This window comes from Lactuca serriola, chromosome 8 (genome assembly GCF_051521515.1).
Source record: "Lactuca serriola cultivar US96UC23 chromosome 8, Lser_US96UC23_V15, whole genome shotgun sequence".
Classification (NCBI taxonomy): domain Eukaryota; kingdom Viridiplantae; phylum Streptophyta; class Magnoliopsida; order Asterales; family Asteraceae; genus Lactuca; species Lactuca serriola.
The window spans coordinates 128095871-128123605 of record NC_136415.1 but is presented as its reverse complement, the minus strand read 5'-3'; the positions used below and the strand labels follow the sequence as shown (position 1 = coordinate 128123605).

Genomic DNA, 27735 nt, shown 5'->3' with positions numbered 1-27735 from the left:
TAGAAGTGTAAAGTTTTAGTTGTGGTCGTGATTGAGGTCCCTCTTGAGCTTTGAACTGAATTAAGAGCTTAGATTTGGCATTTGAAGCCTTTAAAGATATGCATGCAAGTAAAGTTTGCAACTTTATGTGATAAGCATGCCCTAGAATGGGAAAAGGACTGAATGGAATTGGCGAGTCGCAAGGTTGACTCGGTGAGTCATATGAAGATAGCCGTGGACTCAACGAGTTGGATGAACAATTCGGCGAGTCCGATGAAGATTGCCTTAGACTCAACGAGTTGTTCATACAACTCGGCGAGTCGGATGAGTTTTCCCGATTAAAGTAGAGTTTGAGTGAAATAGCTTCATTCCTTCTTAGTTACATGTAAAGTTAGCAACTTTATGTGTTTAGATAGTTCCAGGAGCTTAGATCTACGAGTTAGATTCTCTTGAATGGATTAGAATTGATTATATGGAATATGCACGCTAGGACTCGACGAGTTGTTCTTTGGACTCGACGAGTCAAGTCGCAAGTCCCCCGTCTTTCTTCGATTTGCGAATTCAAGGTGAATCAGTGAGTGGGAAGGGGACTTGGTGAGTTAAAGTCAGAGATAGTAATGGAGGGACTCGGCGATTCTGCGCCCTGACTCGGCGAGTCCGGTCAACTGGAAGTTGACTTTGACCAGGGAGTTGACTTTGACAAGGGCTAGAATAGTCATTTTACCATGAGGGCATTTATAAGTACCTAATCTAGTGTTTTTGGGATTTGTAGTCGGGCAGTTCCGAAGCAGCAGTCAACCATTTTTAGAGTTAGCATCTCAGTAACCAGCATTACGAGGTCAGTTTCCTTCCAGTAGGAACGGGTCTACGGCCATAATGCCGACCCGTTGTTAGCAGTAGTTCCGGACCCAGGTTTGATGCAGTAGATAGAGTGCTTGATGTTTTTGTGATTCAAGCATGTTTTGTGTTATGTGTTCCGGACTCCAATTCGATGCAGTATGTAGTATATGTGTTCAAGCTAGTTGATATGTTTATGCTATGTTATGTGTAGTCAGTTCCGGACTCCGGTCCGATCCAGGGGACAAGGTCTCAGTCAGTTCTGGACTTCAGTCCGATGAAGTTAGTTCCGGACCTCGATCCGATGCAGTTTCTGGACTTCGGTCCGATGTAGAGGGCAAGGCCCTAGTTAGTTTCCGGACTTCGGTCCGATGCAGTTTCCGGACTTCGATCCGACGTAGTTTCCGGACTTCAGTCCGATGCAGTGGGTAAGGCCCAATATGTGCTTTATATGTTATTGTATGGTATGTGGTGGTTTGGGTCTGCTCACTAAGCTTCGTTCTTACAATTTTTAGTTTTGGATTTAGGTACTTCCGCTAACAAAGGGAAGAGCTCGGGATGATGGCATTGCACACACCACAGCTTCAACTTTTTATCCTAGGAGTTTATTTCAGATACTATGATATGTTGATACAGTTCTTTGTCATGACACATCTATTATAACTTTTTGAGATTTGTGACGTACGGTTTCATTATATATTATGGATGATTGTTAGCTTTTAGTACTATTTAAACAAATTTTTTTGGGTTGTTTCAATATTTTAGCACATGTTTTATCCAGTGGATTTTATTATGATGATTGAGATACATGATACATGATTTTTTATTTTCACTTTGTTTGATATATGGGTTTTATAAGAATGTAAACGAAAATTTTTGGGTCGTGTTTGATGGGTGTTACAAGTTGGTATTAGAGCCTTGGTTTGAGGGATTTAGGCACAGTGGCGAGTGTGTCTGAACTCAAACTAAGGAAGTGGTATAAAGTTTTCAAAAGAAATGAATTTTTGGAAAGAAAAGAACTTTGAAAAGAGAAAAAGGGCGTGGTGCATGCAATCAGCTGAGCTCAAGTAAGTACTCCCAAATTACCCATACAATTTTATGTTATGTTATGATTATCAGCTTTATTAGAACAACATGCTATATTAGGACTAAGGATCTTGGAAGGATGCCTTATGTGCTTGTTATATGTGTTTCAACTCTATGAGAACTGCATGCTAGTACAAAATTGTCAGTATGATAGCCAGAGTAGTATATGCCTGATTATTTGTAGTTAATGCTTGAATGCTACTTGCTTTGTGCTTTTAGGAGTCTTAGTTACCTTTTACTAACTAGTAAATGAATATGTTATGTTACATATTGGGAGGATTAAATAATTTTAGAAGGTTAGGTCTAGCTCTATTGCGCAGCTCTTGTCTGAGTCTAACCGTTGTAGGGTAGGATCTCTCATTCGAAGAATTATCTAGTCTTAGTGATATGTAATAGTATTCACGAGCTACTTAGAGGAGGTAGTAGTGAATTCTTATGCAGCTAATAGCAGAGGGTGGGTTAGTGATTATCTTTGGATGAGCCTAGGAAGGGTTTAGTATGAGATCAACGGTAGTGGTGGAAGGGACTTGGTGGAGTCGAGGCAATCATTGAGGAAAGTATGGATAGATGTGGAAGGTAGTATGGGCCCGTACTACTGAAAGCAAAGGATCCATACTCAAATCAAGGACGTATGAGATAAGACCAGGGAACTTGTAGTGTATGAGATCCCTCGAGTTAAGTTAAGTATGCTGACACTGTTATATTGTTTTTTTTCAGAATGGTGGTTTTACGCCCTAGAACAGCAGTCGATAGTTCAGGAGCTGGAGAAGGATTAGGTGCAGGAACTGGAGCCGAACAACTTTATGAGCAGACCAGGGAGTTTCTCTCCTCAAAGATCAGTCGCATTATACATGAGCAGACCCCGATGATCTTTGGTTCGATCAAGGAGGGTATTCTGGAGCTTATGGGTGAGAGATTGGGTGCTTTCCGCACATAGGTGGCGACCATGATGGGATCGCACACACTCACCTTTAGGGAGTTCAGAGCATGTGGGGCTCCTGATTATCATGGGACTCGGGACCCCATCGTGAGTACCAGATGGTTCGTTTATGTAGCCAATGCATTCCGCACTAGTAGATGTCCCGAGGGGGACAAGGTCAGATTAGGATCGTGTCTTCTGAAGGACAGGCACAGGACTGGTGAGAGGAGGTAAGGAGAGCTATTGGAGATGATACAGTTTTGGATGCGATGACCTGGGTTGGTTTCACGACCAGGTTCAAGGCTGAGTTCGCACCTGTCATTGAGGTACAACAGCTTGCTAGGGAGTTCCAGGATCTCCAGCAGACGACAGAGACGATGGCGGAGATTACTGCCAAGTTTATGGAGAGGACCGAGGAGATGAAAAAGGCCCGTTACCATGAGATGTCGAGGAGTGACATTAGACAGTTTGTGACCTGCTCCAGCTACATGACGCTGGAGGACATGATTGATAGGGCGAGAGAGAGAGAGAGAGAGAGAGAGAGAGTTGGATTTAGAGATGGAGAGTTGGGGCTGCTACAAGGGGGCGTGCAAAGCGGGGAGTTGGGGCTGCTACAAGTGCGGTCGAACTGGTCGCATGAGCCGAGACTGCACTACTACTACCACCACCACACCAACTTCACACCTGATTTGCTTTCAGTGCAATCAGAGGGGACACAAGCGGTCCTAGTGTCGGAGCTTAGCAGCAACAGGGAAGGTGGTAGCACCTTCTCCTGCCACCTTGAGGATTACCAATGGCCGTCTATGTCGGGCTGAGTCACCTACGGCGCGGAGCAGGGCTTTTCAGCTTACTCCAGAGGAGGCACGAGCAGCTCCTGACGTGGTTACGGGTAGGTATATTTTCTTGTTTATGTACTCTATATTGTTTATTTCTCATGGTTATGTGTTTGTATATAGGGTCGTTCTTAGTGAACGACATTTCAGCTATGGTATTGTTCGATTCGGGGGCCACCCGATCGTTTGTATCGCTCGCACTCAACAAGCGGTTTAGAAAAGCTCTAGGGGAACTTGATTGCCCACTCGACATTGAGATAGCTGATGATAGGACCGTCAGGGTCACGAGAGTTCATAGAGGATGTTCACTGCGGTTATTTGATGAGCGGTTCTCAGTAAATCTGGTTCCTATTCCCCTGCGATGGAATAAGCTTAAAGTAGTTATGGATTGGATGAGTGATATTGCCATATTTATACCTATTTTTAGGCAATATTTAAGTACATTTTTATTAATAAGTTGGTAATTTGTTTAGAATAATGGTACTTATGAGCTTAAATGTTATTTGCAGCAAAAAAGAAGACATTTTAAAGAAAAGAGACTAAAAGCGTTAAAGAAAGAAACTTTGGGAATTAAAAGATTAAAAGAGAAGAAAAATCTGGAAAAAGCGTTCTCACGTCGTGGGAACTTGAAGATTCACGATGTGAGAGTTGGTTCTAGAAGATATGTACGCGGGTGAAGGAATCCTTGACGCGCACGGTTATCTGAAACCCACGATGTGAATATCTTATTATTCACGACGTGAATTTGTGAAAATCAGCAACTATATAAATCCTTGACAATTACGAATAGAGAGAACTTTTGGCAAGAGAAAGGAGTTCCAGAAGGCGATTTTGAGCAGAGAAAAGTTCTAGGAAGAAGCTTTCAACACCAAAAGATTGAAGGTCCATATTTAGCTTACTTAATTGACAATTAGGAACATGTTTCATATCACTTTAATTTGTGTTAGTGTGTTAGTTGCTATTTTGAGCAGCTGAATCTAGCTACTCTTGTTTAGCTAGATGAAGCTTTTAACTTATGAATAGCTCAATTTTATGGATTTATTTAGTTGGTAAAATTGCTTGTGTTTGATTTGTTTTACCTAGCATGCTTGTGATTGTTTCTCTAATTGCTTGATTGCATGTTTTGTGTAGCTTAGTGACCATTAACTGCATGAACTTGTTTACCTAATGATTTAGTGAACATTGAATTGTTAGAGCTAGGATTGACCAATCTTAGTTAGTAATTAGAGTAAATAAGCTTAGCTGTGCTAGAGAACGTGTATTGTGACTATAATTGCGTTTATATAACAAATCTTACATAGCATATTTACATTCATAATTAGTTCTGTGTTTAATTGTGTGTGAACATACATAGTTTGACATGAATTAGTTAATTATTGGTAAAGTTAGAACTAAATTACTAATACAATTAAAACCAACTTAATAATCCATAATCATTAGCTAGCCATAAGGAAGAAGTGGATTCAAACTAGACAAGAGTGTGTTCTTACATATTGAATTTGAGTTAAGTTTGTCTGGTCTTGTAAAATCAGATAAAACCCCCTTTTAAACTTGTTAATAATTAGGTTAATTTAATAGTAAGTAAATTAATTAGTAACACCATTCCCTGTGATCGACACTTGACTTACCCAAGCTATACTGTAATCCGACTAGGTACACTGCCTATAAGTGCATAGTTAGTTTAAGTTTGTTAGGTTATAAATGTTAAAATTAGTGGGTACTTTTGTGCACATCAAGTTTTTGGAGCCGTTGATGGGGAACGACTTAGTTTATTAGTTTATTTAGTTGCATTAGATTAATCGACCCTTTTTGTGGAATAAAATCTGCAAAAAGTTAATTAGTAATTTATTTTTTATTTTTGTTTATTAGCTGAGTTGGTTAGCATATAACAATTTTTTTTTGTTTCTGTCACAGAATTCATGACGTGAGTTTTATAAACTCACGACGTGAAAACTGCGATTTTTAGTTTTTTTAGTATTTTCTTATTTTAGTTCAGTTTTACGTTTTTAGTTTAGCAAGTTGCAGGAGTTCATGACCAGAGGCTCAAACACACCCTTGGTGCCACCACTTGAAGATCCCGAGTCTGCAGTTCACAAGAAAAAGACGCCCTTACAAGAATTAAAGTCAGCTTTTTTAAGGAAGTCGGGAAAGAAGACCGGAGAGTCACGTTCATCCACGAGGCACACGAGGAATTTTGAGCACTTGGATCAAATACCCATCCAAACCGAATCCGAATACGATACCGAGCCGGAATTTGAAGAACATACGAGCGAAACCGAGAACGAGCCAAGGAACGAGATGGAAGCAATTGAAGAGATGTCCATGGGAGTTTACAAGAAGCGGATACGAGAAGATGTGGGTCCCGGTTTAGTCCAACCCGTAATACCTGCCACTGCCACATTTGAGTTGAAGGGGCACATCTTGAGTGTATGGAAGGATATCCCGTTTTTTGGGAAAGATCATGAGGATGCTTTTAAGCATCTAGATGAAGTCAACGACATTGCGGATTACTTCAATGTCCCAAATGTCAACAGAAACACCATCTTGCTTAAGATGCTTCCCATCACTTTCAAAGGAGCTGCTAAGGAGTGGTTAAAGTCACTTCCATCGGGTACAATTACCACTTGGGCTCAAATGCGTGAGCAATTACTGGACCAGTTTTTCCCGCCATCCAAGATAGCCAAACTCAAGAAGGCAATAGCCAACTTTGAGCAATAGCCGGGGGATTCATTATACGAAGCATGGGAGCGGTACAAGGGCTTGCTCAGAAATTGCCCTCGGCATGATCTAAATGTGCAACAAGAGATGTCGATCTTCTATGATGGGGTCAACGTTATGAAGAGACAACTCCTTGACTCTCAAGGACCTTTGACAAAGAAAAATCCATGGGAGGTTAAGGAGCTGATAGAAGAATTCGCGAAGCACTCTCGCGAATACCACAACCCTAGGCAAGATGGAATCAAAGGCAGTGGAGGGGCCCAAACTGAAGAAATAGCAGCTGTAATGGCTATGTTGAATAATTTGGATCGAAGGATAACACAAATGGAGCAGTCAATACATGCCATAAGAGTGGGTTACGAGAGATGTAGTGGTCCACACTTGACCAAGGACTGCAATTTAGATGAGTTTGGGAACAGAAAAGCTCAAGTGGGGATAATTTTGATGATGACTGGAGGAAACCAAAGAAGAAGTGGCTACCATATGAAGAGTATAAGAAGCAAAAAGAAGAGAAGTATAGGCAGACAGGTCGAGGCTTCTATCAAAAGGAGCAGCCACCAGCCGAGAAGAAATCCGTTTTAGAGACTATGTTGATGAAGTTTATGGAAGCTTCGGAAAAGAGACACGATGCCACTGATTCTGCTATTATGGAACAACAAACTTTAATAAAGAATCAACAAGCCTCCATCCATAATCTTGAAGTTCAAGTTGGTCAACTAGCCACTCTAGTTCATGAGAAGTTATCCCCGAAAAATACCGAAACAAAAACCCAATCTCATGTAATGGTCATAGACACTGAAGAAGAAGCCATATCTGAGTTCTTGGAGGCATTGGAAGAAGAACCATAGCAGCCCGATCCAAAGCTGAAGAAGACCAAGCTCGAAAATCTTGAAGTTGCTGAATTCCAAAATTCACGACGTGAACCATATAAGTTCACGATGTGGGCCCGTCATGAACAGAAAAATTTTGTAATTGGTTCGGTTTATCAGCCGCCTTTGCCTTTTCCTTCCCAAGCTACCCTTAGTCCACTGGAAAGAGAGCATAGAGAGTTTGTCAATCATGTGAAGGGGATCCCGATTAATACTCCCTTTGTCGAGTCCTTATCCAAAATTCCCGAGCATCAGAAAATACTGCAAGATTTGATAGACACTCGCAAGCAATTAAAGAAGCATTCTAAGGTGGTTACAAGTGAACAGAGCTCAAAAGCTGTATTGGGAGAGACACTGAAGAAGATGGGAGATCCTGGACGCCTCACTCTTCCGTGTGAATTTGGCAACAAAATGAAGGTTAATGCTTTAGCCGATTCTAGGGCTATCATTAATTTGATGCCTTATTCATTTTATCAGAAGTTTGAAATTCAGAAGATGAAGGCTACAAGAATGGCTATTCACATGGCGAACCGTTCAGTGACACAACCCCGGGGCATCGTGGAGGATATTTTGGTGAAAATTGGAAAATTTGTTTTTCCAATAGATTTTGTAGTTTTGCATATGAAGGAAGATCTCGATGTTCCAATTATTCTTGGCTGTCCATTGCTTAACACTGCTAGAGCTTTGGTTGATATTCACGACTCTAAGCTCACCTTGAGGGTTGGTGATGAAAAAGAAGTTTTTGGGATAGAAGATGGCTTTCCAAAGGAACATGTTCAAGAAGAGGTGCTCACAATCAATAAAGATAATGAACTAGAAGAACTGGAAAACCTTATGGAAGAAGAAATCAAGGCAGTTCATCAAGTCAAAAGAACAAAACCAAGAGCATCTGTTCCATTTTTGGTTGAAGTCATAGCTTACAAGAGTCCACCTTCTTGGGTGAGCAAAGAAGATTATGAGATGACAAGTGATGAAGAGGAGATCACTTCAAGAGTGAAAAAGCCGGTAGTGAAAGAGGAGGAGGATGCTATGGAGTGCAAGGAAGAAACTAAAGGGACCAAACGCAAGCTTGAAGAAGAGGTCAAAACTAAAAAAGAGAATTCAAAGAAGGCATACAAAAGGCGAGTTCAAGCTTACAAGAGGCGATTCAAGGAACAAAAGATCCTAGTGGTGGATTCTTCCGAGGACTCAACGTAGGAGGCACGGAGTCCAGCTTAAGACTCCAGAAAAAAGAAGCGCTTCTCGTGTGGCAACCCGAGTTTGGTTTGCAAATTTTTTTTCTTTTTCTTTTTGCATTTTAGTTTTAGAAACTTAGATCATGTCATCCAACTCTATTAGAAAGCACTGGATGTAGGGACCTTAAAATGGAAGTAGTAATAATTGAGAACTTAGTTTAAAGTCAAAATTGATATTTTTTTCTTCCAGACTTTTATTCACGACGTGAAGTTTATCAATTCACAACGTGAATAGTGAATGAACCGGGATAGATACTCCATGAGATAGTTTAGCCCATTAGACTAACAAGCCCAAGATCAGTCGGTGAGTACATGGCCCAATTTTAGCCCAGATGCAATTCACGATGTGAATCATTCAGAATTCACGACGTGAATTTTTGAAAACACGGGACCACAGAATAAAGCCCTAGAAACCAGTAAACCCTCATTTCTTTATTCTTCATGAAGTGGAAGCGAAAATTGGTCCCCCCTTGGTCCCCATTGTTGCGATTTTAGCCGACAAATCTACACATTTTTTTGTGCTTACATACTACCTCCATCAAAGGTAACAATTTCTAATTATTAACCTTCATTTATCTTTAATAGTTGAAATTAGGGATAGGGTTTGTTCATATGTTAAATTGTATGAAATAGCTCTAAGATTCGTAAATTACCCTTGGAATGTAGTTGATTAATGGTTGAAAATGCTATAGGAGTAAACCCCAAGCACTATCATGGCCGATTCATACAGAATCCAGAACGAATTTTCGAACCTGTCTACGAATTCACGACGTGACTTCTTATGAACTCACGACGTGAATACTGAACTGAGAATTTTCTTTGTTTCCTTTATGTCTAAATTGTGGATTATTGTTTTGGCTGTGGGTTTTCCTTGTTTTTGCAGGAATGGCTCCAAGAAGAGAGATTCCAGCTGGAGTTGCGGGTTTGCACCCGTTTTACAATTTTCCCGCAACGATGTCCCGGGATGTCTTGACCCGTTGGAACAACAGATTGGGGTGGCTCTACAGCAGAGAAATCGCAGTTGCTCCAACAATCAATTGGACACAGTTGAGGGAAGTAGGGCTCGTAGACCGGGTGGGCCCATTTTTGACAAAGTTATTTATTAGAGATGGGTATTCATTTACCTGTTCTGGTTGGCATAATCTGTTTCGGGTACAAGAGCGGGTCTACAAGGAATTTTGTGTTGAGTTTTTCTCAACGGTGACATTTCAGGAAACTATTCAAGATCCACATTGGCCACAGGCGTTGGTATTTCGTTTGGGGGGGTGAGTACCAGGAGTGCAGCCTGGTTGAATTTGCTTGGAGAGTCGGACTATATGATCGACAGGAGGCTATGACTCCCGAGTTTGGCATGTTTTTGAGTGCGGCTGCTAGAGGTTATGCAGAGGGTGTCACGGGGTATTCTTTCTGGCATAGTATTGCATCCAGAATGTTTAATTCCAGAGTGTCTTCCGAGAGCAGTATTCGGTCCCCGATCCATCGCTTACTCCATCGGTTCATCACATTTTCCATCAACCATAAGAGGCATGGAGACAAAGTGACTAAACATAATTTATTCTTCTTATGGTGCATCTTACAGCCTGGTGTCTGTTGCAACATCCCGTATTTTCTAGCCCATTTTTTGGCTGGGTCTGCCGCGAGTTCGCGCCCTAGGAGCCCCATTTGTGGAGGGCACTTGGTTACACGTTTGGCCCGCTCGTATCATTTGGTTGTTCCTGATATTACTAGATCCATGACGTGTGTGGACGAGCATGATTTTGGCATGGGGTATTTGGAAACTATGCGGGTGGTCAGAAATTTTGGGTCGCATTAGGGCATAGTACCATCAGATGGTGAGGGTGCTGATGATGATGATCACTCGGCCGACCAACCTGTGCCAGAACCGAGACCGAGGCGCGGGAACGTGAGAGGAAGGGGAGACCGCGGGCAGCTAATACACCCACCTGCTTCCATGGTTGGTATGCCTTTTGGGAGTGGTATGGCTGGTTACTTTGACCAGTTATCGTTGAGTGTCAATTAGATAAGTGGCACTATGGAGAATGTTGTCCGACATCTTGGGGTGGACCAGCTGCCTCATTTAGGGTATCATTACCCAATTTGCCCACAATGGTCAGAGTTTGGTGGATGCGGAGGTGATGGAGTTGGAACCAGTGGAGCACATGATGATGATGAGGTAATTCGTTTTTTTATTTTGTTTGGTTTAGTTTGTTTTTATTTTTATGGGATTGTAAGAACTATTTTGAATATTATGTTACTTTTATTCTTCATTGTTGGTTGTTTCTCAGAAATTGCTAGGAGCGCCTAGAGAGGATAGCGAGGTATAAGTGCGTACGTCTTTAGCCGGGAGTGTTTAAAATTGAGAGTCGAGACCCATATTTTCAAAATAAGTGTGGGGTGAGTCAAGAGAGTGGAGAGTCAGCGAAAGAGTCAAAAACTGATGAATTTAGAAGAGTCTTAATACATTAAGACATTAGTAGAAGATTTTGCAATATTTTTCTGCTTGCACAATTTTCACGACGTGAACTTTTCTTATTCACGTCGTGAGTCAGTTATCAGGAGGTTCTCAAAATACGCGTAATTACGATCTCATGTCGTGAATTGTCTCAAACTCACGTCGTGAATATGAGATTTTTACAAGTTTAAGGCCCTTGACATTTTAGTCTTCCATGGGTTGATGCTATTCTTCTTGTCATTATTCTCAAGATTATTTTGGCTCATTTTTTCCACCATACAATGTGGCGTATGCTTTCCCACATTGGTCATTCTACTTTTGAAGATTTACACCACGTTTGAAGACAATTGAAGGCTCGATTTCATGTTTTGCCGGTACATTCCTTATTTCGCGAGTTCCAGATCCAAGTTTCTATTTTCGGAGTCCATATTCAAGATGCACGTTTTCCACACTTTTGGAGATGTTTACGCCACTATCCCAGGGGAGTCTGTTCCTTTCTCTCCTTTTTATTTTAATTTTGATTTATTTTATGCATACAATGAGGGCATTGTATGAAATAAGTGTGGGGTAGGGCAGAAAAAGTAAATTGCTAGATAATGATAGAATTTGTTAGTAAAAATTTAAAATTTGAAAATTGAAATTTTTAATAATTGAACATGGTAATAATAATTTGAACTGTAGTTGCTAGTGTTATGTGGGATGATCCGATAAAAGTGCAAATGTTTAGTTGAGCCAATAAACTTTATAGTGCATTTGTGGCCTCCCTTATTTTAGTGAAATCATGGAACAAAAACATAACCCTGTTTGGTTTGAGGGATGCAATATGTTTAGCAACCTAAACTTGAAATGTATCCAGGAAAATTATTATCATTAACCAATAAAGGTTGAGGTTGAGCGCCTCTGCTTAAGCATGTAGGTTTTGAGTGAAAAAAGTGAGGTACATGTAATGTAAAAAAGAAAAAAAAGAGAATTGCAAGAAAAATTTGAAGAAATTTGGAGCAATTAAAGTGAAGATCGAAAGATCAAAATTCCAAGAAATTCAAAAAGTTGAAGATACCAAAAATCAAACAAGGTGGTGAATTCCAAGAAATCAAAGATCAAATTATCAAGGAAGTGAAGAATTCCAAAAGAGCTCCATAGTGGTATCATAGATTGTAATTCTAGATTATGTATGCTTAGGTTGCTCAACTAAAAATACCTTGAGGATAATGAGGTTTTCTGCGGATGGACTCGGAGGGTTGCATAAAATGAGCATTGTTCAGAAAAAGTGGGCGAGTGTTTATGAAGATTGTGAGTATTTAAAGTATGCGGGGGGGGGGGGGTACTTTAGGAAAATTTTAGACACAAATGCATGCATTGAGGTCTTGGCATAATGGCTGAGCTGGATTCGGATTGTTCTATGTGATGTTAATAATCAAGGGTTAAGTTTAAATTTGCTTGAGGGCAAGCAAAGTCTAAGAGTGGGGTATTTTGATATTGCCATATTTATACCTATTTTTAGGCCATATTTAAGTACATTTTTATTAATAAGTTGGTAATTTGTTTAGAATAATGGTACTTATGAGCTTAAATGTTATTTGCAGTAAAAAAGAAGACATTTTGAAAAAGAGGGGCTAAAAGTGTTAAAGAAAGAAACTTTGGGAATTAAAAAATTAAAAGAGAAGAAAAATCTAGAAAAAGCGTTCTCACGTCGTGGGAACTTGAAGATTCACGACGTGAGAGTTGGTTCTAGAAGATATGTATGCGGGTGAAGGAATCCTTGACGGGTACGGTTATCTGAAACTCACGACGTGAATATCTTATTATTCACGACGTGAATTTGTGAAAATCAGCAACTATATAAATCCTTGACCATTACGAATAGAGAGAACTTTTGGCAAGAGAGAGGAGTTCCAGAAGGCGATTTAGAGCAGAGAAAAGTTATGGGAAGAAGATTTCAACACCAAAAGAGTGAAGGTCCATATTTAGCTTACTTAATTGATAATTAGGAACATGTTTCATATCACTTTAATTTGTGTTAGTGTGTTAGTTGCTATTATGAGCAGCTGAATCTAGCTACTCTTGTTTAGCTAGATGAAGCTTTTAACTTATGAATAGCTCAATTTTATGGATTTATTTAGTTGGTAAAATTGCTTGTGTTTGATTTGTTTTACCTAGCATGCTTGTGATTGTTTCTCTAATTGCTTGATTGCATGTTTTGTGTAGCTTAGTGACCATTAACTGCATGAACTTGTTTACCTAATGATTTAGTGAACATTGAATTGTTAGAGCTAGGATTGACCAATCTTAGTTAGTAATTAGAGTAAATAAGCTTAGATGTGCTAGAGAACGTGTATTGTGACTATAATTGCATTTATAGAACAAATCTTACATAGCATATTTACATTCATAATTAGTTATGTGTTTAATTGTGTGTGAACATACATAGTTTGACATGAATTAGTTAATTATTGGAAAAGTTAGAACTAAATTACTAATACAATTAAAACCAACTTAATAATCCATAACCATTAGCTAGCCATAAGGAAGAAGTGGATTCAAACTAGACAAGAGTGTGTTTTTACTTATTGAATTTGAGTTAAGTTTGTCTGGTCTTGTAAAATCAGATAAAACCCCCCCTTTTAAACTTGTTAATAATTAGGTTAATTTAATAGTAAGTAAATTAATTAGTAACACCGTTCCTTGTGATCGACACCCGACTTACCCAAGCTATACTGTAATCCGACTAGGTACACTGCCTATAAGTGCATAGTTAGTTTAAGTTTGTTAGGTTATAAATATTAAAATTAGTGGGTACTCTTGTGCACATCAATGAGCCGCAATGGGGCAGTGATTGATTGTGAGCTGCAGTTAGTGAGGGTTCATACTCCTAGCGAGGGAGAGTTAGTGATTCAGGATAAGAGGCCACTGTGCGGACTGATTCTTTGTTCAACAACGAGAGCTAGGCATTACTTCCAACAGGGTTGCACGGGGTATGTCGCCTATGTTATGGATATCCAGGAAAAGGCCAAAGCGATGGTTGGTGATGTACCGATTGTACGTGAGTACTCAGATGTATTTTTGGAGGATTTTCCGAGAATACCCCCAAAGAGACAGGTTGAGTTCTGGATCGACCTGGTCCCTTGTGCGACTTCGATAGCTAAGGCATCGTATCGGTTGGCTCCTCCAGAGATGCAGGAGTTGTCTACACAGCTGCAGGAACTGCTAGACAAGGGTTTTATCCGGCCGAGCAGTTCGCCATGGGGAGCCCCAATCCTATTTGTGAAGAAGAAGGACGGTCGCATCGCATATGTATAGATTACCGGGAGCTGAATAAGGTAACAGTGAAGAACCGTTACCCACTCCCGAGGATAGATGACTTGTTCGACCAACTTCAGGGAGCATCTTGGTTTTCCAAGATTGATCCACGGTCTAGTTATCACCAAATGTGGGTCAGAGATGATGATGTACAGAAGACCGGTTTTAGGACCCGCTATAGTCATTATGAGTTTGTGGTGATGTCGTTCGGGCTCACCAACGCTCCAGCCACGTTCATGGACATCATGAACTGCGTGTGTAGACCGATGTTGGATCGATCAATAATGGTCTTCATTGATGACATCTTGGTTTATTCCAAGACTGAGGAGCACCATGAGGGGCACTTGAGGGAAGTACTAGAGACCTTGAGGAGGGAGACGCTTTTTTCAAAGTTCTCTAAGTGTGATTTCTAGTTACGCGATGTGCAGTTTATGGGGCACCTTGTCAACCAGAAGGTTATATTGGTTGACCCGGCCAAGATTGAGGTCGTGATGCAGTGGGAGGTCCCGAGGTCTCCATCCAAGATTCGGAGCTTCCTGGGTTTGGAAGGGTATTACAGGAGATTTATTCAGGATTTCTCCAAGATAGCAGTTCTGTTGACCCGACTGACTAAGAAGTCGGTGGTGTTTTATTGGGGTTCGGAGCAGCAGTCAGCCTTTGAGACGCTCAGGAAGCGACTGTCCGGGGCGCCAATTCTTGCTCTGCCAGAGGGGGTAGATTATTTTGTAGTCGACTATGATGCTTTTATCGTAGGTCTGGGAGCAGTCTTGATGCAGCGAGGACATGAGATAGCTTATGCTTCGAGGAAATTGAAGCCTCACAAGGCTAACTATCCGACACATGATTTGGAGTTTGGGGCGGTGGTTTTCGCACTCAAGATTTGGCGGAATTACCTCTATGGGGTCCGGTGTACTATTTACACAGACCACAAGAGTTTGAGGTACCTCATGGATCAGCCGAATCTGAATATGAGGCAACGTCAGTGGTTAGATGTGGTTAAGGATTATGACTGTGAGATCCTTTATCACCTGGGTAAGGCTCACATAGTGCCAGATGCACTGAGCCGCAAGGCAGTGGCAGCCCCAATCCGAGACATTTGTCTAAGGATGACAGTGATGACTCCATTTTTGGAGTAGATCAGGGAGGCACAGGATGAGGCCCTGAAGGAGGACCAGCAGAAGTGTGAAAGAATCATGGGTCAGATAGCCTTATTTGATTACGAAATTTGAGGGTTGTTGACCCTGCATGGGAGGTTCTGAATGCCGTACTGGGGAGGAGTACGACAGGTGCTGATGGATGAGGCCCACAAGTCTCGGTTCTCCATCCATCCAAGAGCAACGAAGATGTATAGAGATCTGCGACCCGATTACTTGTGGCCCTGCATGAAACGGGATGTGGCTTGGTATGTGGAGAGATGCCTGACTTGTAGGAAAGTCAAGGCGGAGCACCAGAGGCCTCATGGAAAGATGCAGCCATTAGATATCCAAGTGTGGAAATGGGAGGATATCAGTATGGATTTCATTACCAAGCTTCCCAGGACTACACGTGGGGTTGATTCGTTATTGGTCATTGTGGATCGGTTGACCAAGAACGCTCACTTCATACCGATCTAGGAGAGTATCTCATCTAAGAAACTGGCTGAGATTTATGTGTGGGAGGTAGTGGCACGTCATGGAGTGCTTGTCTTGGTAGTGTCAGACCGAGATGTCCGGTTCACTTCTAGGTTTTCGAAGCGGTTTCACGATGAGATGGGTACTCGTCTCCTTTTCATCACAACTTTCCATCCTTAGACAGACGGGTAGAGCGAGAGGACGATTCAAACTCTCGAGGACATGCTCTGGGAATGTGTCCTTGATTTTGGTGGCAGTTGGGATATGTACCTTCCGTTAGCGGAATTTTCGTATAACAACAGTTATCACTTCAGTATAGATCGGCCTCCCTTTGAGATGCTCTACGGGAGGAAGTCTAGGACCCCAATCTGCTAGGGTGAGGTCGGTCAGAGGGTCATGGGGAGTAAGGAGGTAGTACTCAAGACCACGGAGCTGATATAACAGGTCCGTAGCAGGCTCTAGACTACTTAGAGCCGGAATAAGAGTTATGCCGATAGGAGGCGTTCGGACTTGGAGTTTCAGGTGGGTTATATGGTCCTCCTGAAGGTGTCACCCTGGAAGGGTGTCATCAGATTCTGAAAGCGGGGCAAGTTAGGACCCAGATTCAGTGGTCCGTTCAGGGTTTTGGCCCGGGTGGGTCAGGTTGCTTATTGGTTAGACCGTCTGGCAGAGCTCAGTCAGATTCACAACGTGTTCCATGTTTCTCAGTTGTGGAAGTGCTTGGTGGATGATGCGGCAGTGGTACCCCTTGAGGATATTCAGGTTGACGACACCCTAAATTATATTAAGAAGCCAGTGGCGATCCTGGATCACAAGTCAAAGGAACTGAGGAATAAGAAAGTCAATTTAATGAAGATTCAGTGGTAGCACAAAAAGGGTTCGGGGTGGACATGGGAGTCCGAGGAGGAGATGAGGGAACACTACCCGGAGTTATTTCCGGAAGCAGCAGCAGTAGCAGACTTTGAGGACGAAGTCTAATTCAAGTGGGGGTGAATTGTAACGATCGACTTTCGAGATATTGATTTATTAATTCTCCTTAATTTATGGTTGGGCCAAGTATAGATAAAAAGGACTTTTGGTTTGGACTTAAGGATTTGGGCCGCCCATAGGACGTACGTTGGGCGTAGCTTGGGTGTACGCGGGGCGTAGTGGCCTGCATGGTATTCGGGGGACGCGTACACGTACATGCAGCGCACCAGGAGTACGTGCAGCGTACGTGAACATATAGCAAACCCTAATTTTTAGGGTTTATGTCATATAAATACCCCATTATAGCCACACCCTGGCTTCTTACTAGTCCCCTCACCCTCAGAAAACCCTTATTGCGCCCCATACTCCATTGTTGTGTGTGTTTGACCTTTGTAAGCTCATTTTGGTGAAGGAAAGCTTTGGAGAAGAAAAGGAGAGTTTGGAGGAGAATCCTTTGAGTGCCTTGAGCTCAAAGATCTGGATTAAGCTCATCATTTGGCATCTAGAGGAGGTATAAAGCTCTTAACTTTCTTCCTCAAAGTCTAGATCTAAGGTTTTGGAAGTTTTGGACCTCTTTACGTCCAAAGTTTAGATTTTGTTCATGCAACTTCGAATTTGAGCTTAGGGTTTCCACCCTTGAGGCTCAATGAGTTCCAATATCTATGAAGTTGCAAGCTTTGAGGCCATCATGAGGCCATGCAGAAGATCAAGCAACTTCTATGGAGTTAGTTTTCATTACTCCATGTTTGGGCTCATTTGGTGGGTTTCAAGCCACCAAGTGATCGACTTTATGGATTAGAATGATGAAAGGGACTTGGATCTGCAGTTGTAGCTTTTGGGATTGAGTATTAAGTGCTTAAGGTGGAAATGAGCTTAACAGGATAGTAAGCTGGGCGTACCAGCCAGTATCCGTAGCATACATGCCATGCAACAGGTACACGCTGCGTATCGATGAGTACGCCCCGCGTACTCATCAGAATTGGGCGTTTGCATTTTCGGCCTGAGATTGGGCAAATGGCTGGACTTGTCAACTATTGGGCCTTAACAAGGTCATCAGAAGTCAGATTTTGGACCAAGGACATGTTTGGGCTTATGAGGGGCCATATGAGGAGTTAGGCCTAATTTAGAAAATTCGGCCATTAGTGGGCCTTTAGCGGGCCATTGGTGGACTTAGATTGATTAGTTGGTTTTGGGCCTAGGAGGTACTCTAATGTTAGAGAAGGGTTAATTTGGTCAATTTACCCTTAGTAGTATCCTTAGCGTTCTCAGTACGTATTATTGTATAGAGTTGGCCCAGGAGACGTGGGAGCATCAAGCGTAGATTACCTCACACGAGTTTTCAGCAGCTGGATTCAGAGGTGAGTTTTCCTCTAGTAGGAATGGGTCTACTGCCACAATGCCGACCCGTTTAGATGATAGAAGTTCCGCACTTCGATCCGATGTCAGGGTTAGCCCGATGCAGTCTATATGTTTCTGGACTTTGGTCCGATGCCGGGGCGGTCCCGAGAAGTAGTTATGTATGCTTGATGTCTTTGTGATTCTTGCATGTTTATGTGTTATGTGTTACGTGTTTCGGGGAAAGCCCGATGTCGGGGTAAGCCCGATGTATTCTATGCTAGTAATGTGTTATATGTGATATGTTCCGGACTTCGGTCTGATGTCGGGGCAAGCCCAATGCAGATTATGTGTTTATGATATATGATATGTTATGTATGTGCCGGGGTGAGCTCGATGCCGGGGCAAGCCCGATGTCGGGTTAACCGATGTCGGGATTCGTCCCGATGCAGTGGGAGTAGTTCCAGAATTATATTTATCTATGTGATGTTTTATGTATGATATGTGGTAGTTTGGGGAGACTCAATTAGCTTCTTGCTTACAGTTTCAGATTTGGTTTCAGGTGCTTCCAATAGCTAGGGGAAGAGCTCGGGATGATCGCATGGCACATACCACCGTCATTAGCCTAGGATTTTCACTCTGATATTTTACCACATGTTTTATCCTGTGGATTTTATTATGATGATTGAGATACATGATACATGATTTTCTATTTTCACTATGATATTTTAGCACATGTTTTATCCAGTGGATTTTATTATGATGATTGAGATACATGATACATGATTTTCTATTTTCACTCTGTTTGAATATGGGTTTTATAGCAATATCAACGAAAGTTTTTGGGTCGTGTTTTATGGGTGTTAGAAAAATGGTCTTGCCTCCCAACTATCTTACCTGGATGATCGTTATTTGATAGAAATGTCAGTATTCATTGGAATGATTGATAGGTCTACACTACTTTTATTTACCTATAATATTAGAGTAACACATAGTGAAAATGAGACTACATACGTGAAAGGAAATGTCAGTTTCTATAAGTGAAGTGTTGTCCGACTTTTGAGTCATCTCTTTAACAATTCAATGCATAGTTACTTTCATCTTACACATAGACATGAAGTATTTAAGATGATTACATGCTATATATGCTTGTTATTTGTGTTCTTGATTTCTACGCTAGATGAACGATATATACATGTTTTATTCAATTTAAACTGTATATATGTATTTTTATACCTATGAACATGTTGGGTAGAAGAAGGATGAAATAGACGAGAGAGGCCTCGACTTTTTGGTACGACTATCACTTGTTGTTGAGTAATCTAGCGAATTTTAAATGACGACCACAGACTATTCTAGACTGTCAAGTGGAGCGCCAGCAGGCTCGCAACATGTAGGTGTTTTTAAACGTAGTGTTCACCAAGTGTACTCCCCCCTATGGTTGCCTTATTGATCCTTAGTACAGGTCCCTAGAAAGATGCTTTAGGGTCAAAAAGTGAGAACAATGACAATTGGTAATCGGGTCGAATGATTTGATGAAAATATATAATTAAAATAATTTAATTATTGATGGTTGAAAACCCTATGTTCTCACTAGGCCCCCAAGCCTGATCCACTTAGTTTCTTGTATTATAAGTAGTGGCACGAGAGCACAAGTGTGATGATCAGATGTGGCATTTTTGGATTATAGACCAATAGAATAATATATGTTTTGTAAGGTCTGTATTATTTTCGTTTATGCTTATGTATTGTATTATTTCCATGGCTTCCATGCCCCCAAGTCTGTATTATTTCCGTTTATGCTTATGTATAACCGAGGCTCCCAGAGAGTCACCAACCAACTCCCACCAGTCCCTAGCCCGGTCCCTCAAACACCCTGCTTCAAATCGTACCTTCGACCCCTCGGGGCAGAAGCTAGTTAGCTGTGCAGACTCAATGTCCGCAATCCATCGTCTGGAAGCAATGAGGTCCTTCTCCCCATGGAAATCTGGTGCACCACTCCCTCTGAAGTCCTTAAAGGACAGTGTGTGTGGTCATGACTGGCTGGTCGCCATGTCACTCCGGAACGTCTTGAGGCGATCCTCCATCTGTTCAATGATCCACATGATCTCGAACTCGATAAACTCTCATAACCCATCATCCACATGCTCGGATCTTGCCCTGAGCCCGATCCTAACCCAGATCCTGAACCTCCTGCCCCATGTCGCGTGACCACCATTCTGAAACAATAACCATACGAATGTCAGGGTCACATATACATTCTGGAGTTCACACACACTTCCAAGTTTCCCAGTTCCATCTAGGCCCTCCTTGGTTCGAGTACGGATCCTCTGTTTTCAGTAGTACAAGCCCATACTACCTTCCACTTCTATCCGTACTTTCCTCAAGAATTGCTTCGGCTTCACCAAGTCCCTTTTTACCGATACCCTTTCCACTGACCTCATCCTAGGCTTCCTTAGGGCACTCTCCGACCTACTCTCCACCATCAGCTGCACTAGGAGTCCCCACCACCTCCCCCTAACTAGCTTGCGGATACTGTTACATATCCGCTCCTTAGTTAGTTGAAGCTGGCCAGAACCCCTATAGCACAAAGCAAGCAACATTCGTGCTTTGAGTAACCAAACCAGACATAACCTACACATGCCATCCTACTGCTGACTAAACAGTCCTAACATACAGCTCGTACAACATGCACATAAGGCATCCTTCCTAGATCCTTAGCCCTAACTAGCATGCAATTCTCAGGATCATATATCAGGCACACAAAGCATCCTCCTAGATCCTTAGTCCTATTCTAGCATGCTGAATCAAAACCATATAACATAACATAACAAGCATGGGTATCTTGGGTAAAACTTACTTGAGCCCGGCCGGTTGCAAGCATAGCACACTTTGTTTTTCTTAAAATTTCTTAGTTTAGACTTTAGAAAAGCATTTTTCCTTGAAAGATCTTTTAGTCCCTCGGTTTGAGTCCAGACACCCCCGAGGGTGTGTCCGAATCCCTCAAACCAGAGATCTGATACCAACTTGTAACGACCTAAATTTCAAGGCCAAAAATTTCATTTTTGAATTAACGCATTTAATAAGCATTTTACCAAAACCTTGTCAATAAAACATTCCATTACAAAATCATAATATTGTATTTCAAACCATAACATCATAAGTATTGAAAATCAGAGTACAGTTCCAAAAACTTCTTGCGGAAACATGTGTGTGTGTGTGTGATGCGCTGCTACACCGCTGGCTCCTTCCCCTTCGATGAAGTGGTACCTGAAACCAAAACCAAAACTGTAAGCATAAGACTTAGTGAGTTCCCCCATCATACCACATACCATACAATATCGTCGGTATCTTTCAACCGGTAACCTTCATTGGTATCTTTCAACTGGTAACCATCATCGGTATCTTTCAACCGGTAATCAACATTGGTATCTTTCAACTGGTAATTGGGGACTAGCTCACCCCCTACCACTAGCATACAATCAAAAGATATAAGCATACAGTCAGGCATATCCGGGTACTGACCTACCCTTGGGTCCTAAAGACCACTGTCAGGGAACTAATCCTACCATACACATAATATAAACCCAGATAAGCCTCATAACCAACACATAACCAGACCAAGATAATTATCACAAAGACCATTATCTTCTAAATACCCCTTTTTGGTGGGACGACATTGTGGACTTAGAGCCACCCCTACTGGAAGGTAACTCACCTCAATGTCGTTCAATGTCTAAACTAACCTCAGCGCACAAGTCGACTCCCTACGACTCCTCGATCCCTACACGACAACCTTCAAGTCAACACACATCACATACAACCCTAAACAGGTTCAGTCCAAGTTCAGTCAAAGTCAACATTGGACAAAGTCAACATTCAGTTGACTTGACTCGCCGAGTTGGCCTACCAACTCGTCGAGTCCATGCTTCTCTAATCCCACACAAAACCCCGATTCCACTCGTCGAGTCTAGAAAAAACTCGACGGGTTCTCCTTCAATCATAACATTAAGACCGTCTTCATCCGGCTCGCCGAGTTCTTTGTTGAACTCGTCGAGTTCATCTCCAACTTAATAACTTGTCCAGTCTATGACTTGCTGAGCTGTATGAACAACTCGTCGAGTCCATCATCAATGATCGGGAGATTGCTATGGACTCGCCGAGTCTGCTCATACCGCTCGCCGAGTCCCATGGCTTCCAGGTCCCTTTTTGCGTCTAAACCCAGAAGGGGCTTCCTTCCTAACAGTTACCCACTCACAGAAAGGGTTTGGTGCACAATGGTCACTGACCCGTCGAGTTCCAAGAGCAACTCGCCGAGTCCAACCTTGACCAATTCCATACAGTCGATTTAAATGAGGTCTAACACACCAAAACCATAGATCTGGACTCCTAATGTCCATTTTATATGTAAAGTTCCAAACTTGATGCACATGCATGGGGTTCTTGGCTCAAAAATCCATATAAAGTGTCGTACAATGTGTATGGGGCTCTCATGGCCCTAAAGTTAAGGCCCATATATAAAGTCAAAACTCACTCAACACTTCCAAATCCGAAATATGACTTAGAAATCCATAGAGATCCCAAGTTAAAGATGAATAACCACATAAATGAGTCAAGGCAGGGGCATTTTACCTTGAAGCTGCTGAAAATGAAGTAAGATCTCCGGATCTACAACCCCCAACATGATTTCCAGGTTCCTTTCTAATGGATAAGGTGTCTAAGTCCATAACTATTTCTGGTAAATACTTGACCCGACACGGCATGGTCCATTTGGGTTGCATGGCACCATGCAATTGGATAAACTAAATGAGAGAAATAACACATATGGTTTATTAATATATTATAAGTTCTAATATATTAATAATATTATTTAATTAGTTTTGATCAAGAATTAATTTAGATATAATTAAGTGATCAAAAGAATAACTAATTAACTATATGGGTGGATTATGTAAATCTTCCATATCTTATATAGTGGGCTAAAAGGCTCCATGGATTATCAAGTTGGGTTCTACCCATAGGATGCTCCATGGAGTTAACCCATGGATTGAGAAATGAAGAGTCATCTTCCATTAGGGTTTTACCTAATGCAACACACTATATAAGGACCATGTCTCTCCCCAAAATCGGCGACACTAGTGAGACACTAGAGAAACAAGAGGGCTTGGCTGATTTTGAGTGTGTTAGAGTATTCTCTCAAGTTTATACTTTGCATTTGGTGTTGTGTGAAGCATTTGAGGCATCACACTTGAGGTGCTAGGCTCACAAGGTTTCAAGGAACACTTTCATCAACAAGGTATGTAGTTCTATCTTTTATACAAAGAAAAATTGTTCCCCATGTATGCTAGATAGGTTCATAACCTTGGAAAAACAACTTTGCATGATTATTAGACAAACATAGATCCAAGGTTATTAGGGTTGCATGTACACTTAGGAAGTGTTAGAATGCTCAAAACCCATCAGTGGTATCAGAGCCAGGTTTGTTTGTTTGTTATTTGTGCTATATAGTTGGAAAAATTCGATATTTTTGCAATCTGACTGATGAACTCGCCGAGTCCATGGGGGGACTCGCCGAGTTCTTGTGAATCGGCAACCTACTCACCGAGTAGGTTCATGCACTCGGCGAGTAGGAGCCTCAGAATGCAGATTTTCGACGTTAGTTGCTTGAAATGGACTAGAAACATTACCCTAAACTGTTTTGGTACTTGAAAACCTGTTTTAGATGGTGTAATGTCTTTGCTAATCCATTTACAACAACAAGTTATCAAAATTACAAGTTTTAAAATGTAATTTTTGATTCATGAAAGTGTTCATATGCATGTTCTTGATCTTATGATGTTTAAATGATCATAGGAATTATTTGTAACCTATGTGGTAGATTAATTCATGATCTTTATGTGTTTTAATGGAGTCCATAATTTGTCCTCAAGTTAAGGAAAACCAAAAGTCACTTTACTTTAAAACCATTAAAAGAACACATGGGTTAGAAAAATGAAGAGTCTTCATTTTTAATACTCTAATTAACTCACAAGTTACAAGAAATGAAAAGTTTTGAAAGTTTACAAAACTTGCCCTCAAGTTCTGGAACAAGTAAAGTCATATTAAAACTTTAGTTCCAACCCTTAGAATTTTAAAAGTTAAAATTCAACCCTTATACTTATAATATTATAAGTTAATAATATATATATATATATATATATATATATATATATATATATATATATATATATAAGATCAAATTCGTCTTACCGCTAGTACGCCTCATTCACGAAGTCGGTCTAAAAGGTGGGTATAAGGTTGTTGCCTATAAAATGGAAACTTAATGGGTGTCCACTCTCACCTACCGCTTTCTTGACTGGTCGAGGGTCGTTAGCCGAACGGGTAGGACAAGGACTTATAAATTCTCATTAGAAGTATAATGATAATTATAAAGTAACTAAATGTTTTATTAAATTCCCAATCTTAGTTACTTTAGGAAAATGTGAATAAGGTGCTAATCCATGAAATTACACTTTACACTTTGTCTAAGTTGTTAGTGGAGCGTGTGTGGTTAACCGGCACACTAACTTGAACTTAACAAGTTAGGTAAAGGGTGACTTAATGTTTATCATAGTATCGGTGGAGCGTGTGTGGTTAACCGGAACATGGATTGAGGGGTAGACATTAAGGTTATCAAGTGATTTGCATGGTTACTTCACACCTCGTTTTGTGATCTTCGGCATCCCAATCACAAAACTTGGAGGGCACACTCGAGATTGAAACATGCCTAAGAAAATTTCATTGAATCTCAAAAGAATCTAGGAGTTTCTAAGAACCAAATTAAATATTTTTAATATTTCGTCTTTGGTGGAAGTTGGTGAATCGTCATTCACCTACCTTTCAAATATGTTATTACTTAGATTACGACATACCTCTTCTAAGTATAATATATTGTGATTGGGTCCTAACCTTAATACTACATTTGGGTGTTTTATTAAGGACTATCTCTATTTCTAAACTAAATTTTTCCTTCTTTTCAGATGTCTGCAAACACTGCTGCTTCTGGCTCTAATCCTAATGGCTCCTTTACCCTTTTGAACTTGTGTGGGAAAGTCACTTTTGATGGATCCAACTTTAATGAATGGATCAGAAACATCAGAATGATTAATTGCTACGAGGACAAGGAATATGTCCTCGATAAGGAGCTTAAGGAGATTGATGAGACAGTGGCTACTCCTCAAGAGATCGCTGACTTTAGGGCACATGAAAGGGATGCCACCAAAGTGGCATGCATCATCATGGCCACCATGACTGCGGATCTCCAAAAATCCGATGAAGATTTCTACCCCTATGAGATGCACCAAGACTTGATGGAAAGATACCATCAAAGTGCTCGTCAAGAGAGGTATGAAATCATCTCATCCATGATAACAACTCGCATGAAGGATGGTGAACCCATCACGGGCCATATGTAGAAAATGCAAAGATTTGTGGACCGTTTGCTGAAGGTTAATGTGAACTTCCCCGAGGAGCTTGCAATAGATATCATTTTGCACTCCTTAGCTTCATGTTATGATCAATTCCGCATGACATACCACATGAATAAGGAAGAGGTCACCCTCAGCAAACTTCAAGGACTCTTAAAGACCGCGGAAAGTGGTCTTAAGGGTAAGGCGGTTGTTACTACTCCTACTCCTACCAACTCCGCCCCTGTCTTGGCAATCGGGAAAGGACGAGGGAAGAAGAGAAAGAGTTCTTCGAAGGATACCAAGGCTAGGACCCTTGATGGCTCTTCTTCAAGTGGAACCAAGAAAGGTTTCATCACTCATTCGTTTGACCCAAAAGAGGCTGAATGCTTCTATTGTCATGAAAAGGCACATTGGAAGCGAAACTGCCCATAGTACCAGCAAGATGTGAAGGATGGGAAAGTTAAACCCAACCATGCAGGTATTCACACTATCATTTCTAATAACTCACCCCATTCTAACTCATGGGTCCTTGATACCGGTTGTGGTATTCATATTTGTTGTGATTTGCAGGGACTAAGAAGAAGTGAGAATGTGGAGCAAGGAAGAATAAACTTAATCATGGGGGATAGGAAAGTTACACTTGTCACCAAGATTAGAGTTTATACTTTATCGCTAACTATTGGGTTTAATTTAGATTTGAATAAATGTTGTTACTCGTTAGAAATGGCAAGAAATATTATTTCCTTTCATGCATTGTATAAACAAGGTTTTACCTTTTCATTTAATAATGAAGTAGGTTCTATTGATGCTTTCTTTAATAATGTTCTTTATTTTAAAGCATTACCTTGTGATGGTGTGTATGAAGCTGTGTCTGTTGTAGATAACTTAGGAAATAATGTGATGTGTATTGATTCTATTAATAATAATAACTTGGATAAAGCATCATTATGGCATTGTCATCTTAGACATATAAGCAAGAAACGCATAGGCCAACTCCAAAAGGATGGAGTCGTGGAGTCATTTGACCTAAAGTCAGATGATAGTTGCGAATCATGCTTACTTGGAAAAATGACAAAGTCACCCTTCACAGGTTCTTGTGAGAGGGGTGAATGTTTGTTGGACCTTGTACACACGGATGTGTGTGGACCATTCAAACATGTCACAAGGGATGCTAATCGTTATTATTTGACTTTTACTAATGATTACAGTAGATATGGATATGTCTACTTAATCAAGCATAAGTCAGAGACTTTCGGAAGGTTTAAGGAATTTAAACATGAAGTCGAGAATCAATTGGGCAGGAACATTAAGATGCTTCGATCTGATCGAGGTGGTGAGTATCTTAGTTCAGAGTTCCTCGACTATCTTAGGGAATGTGGGATTGTCTCACAATTGACACCTCCCAAGACACCGCAGTTGAAAGTTGTAGCTGAGAGGCGTAATCGAACCTTGTTGGATATGGTTCGTTCCATGATGAGTCAAGCTTCGCTACCAAACTCATTCTGGGGGTATGCCTTAGAGACTGCCTCCCATATCATTAATCTAGTCCCTACAAAGAAAGTTGCCAAAACTCCTCACGAGATGTGGACTGGTAAAGTACCTAAACTAGACCACATCAAGATTTGGGGTTGCGAGGCTTTTGTGAGGCGCAAGTCTCATGATAAGCTAGAACCCCGTAGCGAGAGGTGTATTTTCATCGGCTATCCACAAAGATGCTTTGGCTCCCTCTTCTACAGACCTAGTGATAATGTGGTCTTTGTAGCAAGAAGAGGAGTCTTTCGAGAGAGAGAATTTATAAGCCAAGGAGACAGTGGGAGGCAAATTGATCTTGAAGAACTTCAAGAGTCAAGTGGTGAAGGAACTTCAAACCCTAGCCCTCAAATTGAGGAGGAAACTCCTGTTAAGCCAATTGACGAGTCTATACCTCTGAGGTGTTCCACGAGAGTTAGGAATGCACCTGATCATTACTATGGTTTCCATATTACTGCAGAAGGTGAGACACTTAATAGTGATGAGAAACTAGTAGGTCTGGATGAACCTAACAGCTACGCGGAAGCCATGGTAGGCCCCGAGTCTGCGAAATGGAAAGAGGCTATGGATAGCGAGATACAATCAATGTATGACAATCAAGTTTGGAACTTGGTTGAG

The 27735-nt window shown here is 41.2% G+C and overlaps 1 non-coding gene across 1 annotated transcript; it reads right to left on the bottom strand.

The window, feature by feature from the left end:
* Positions 1–6336: 6336 nt before the first annotated feature.
* Positions 6337–6443, bottom strand: LOC145071503 (small nucleolar RNA R71). Its single transcript, XR_013690514.1, has one exon. It is a non-coding gene; the product is annotated as a small nucleolar RNA R71 (small nucleolar RNA).
* Between the last annotated feature and the right edge of the window lie 21292 nt (positions 6444–27735).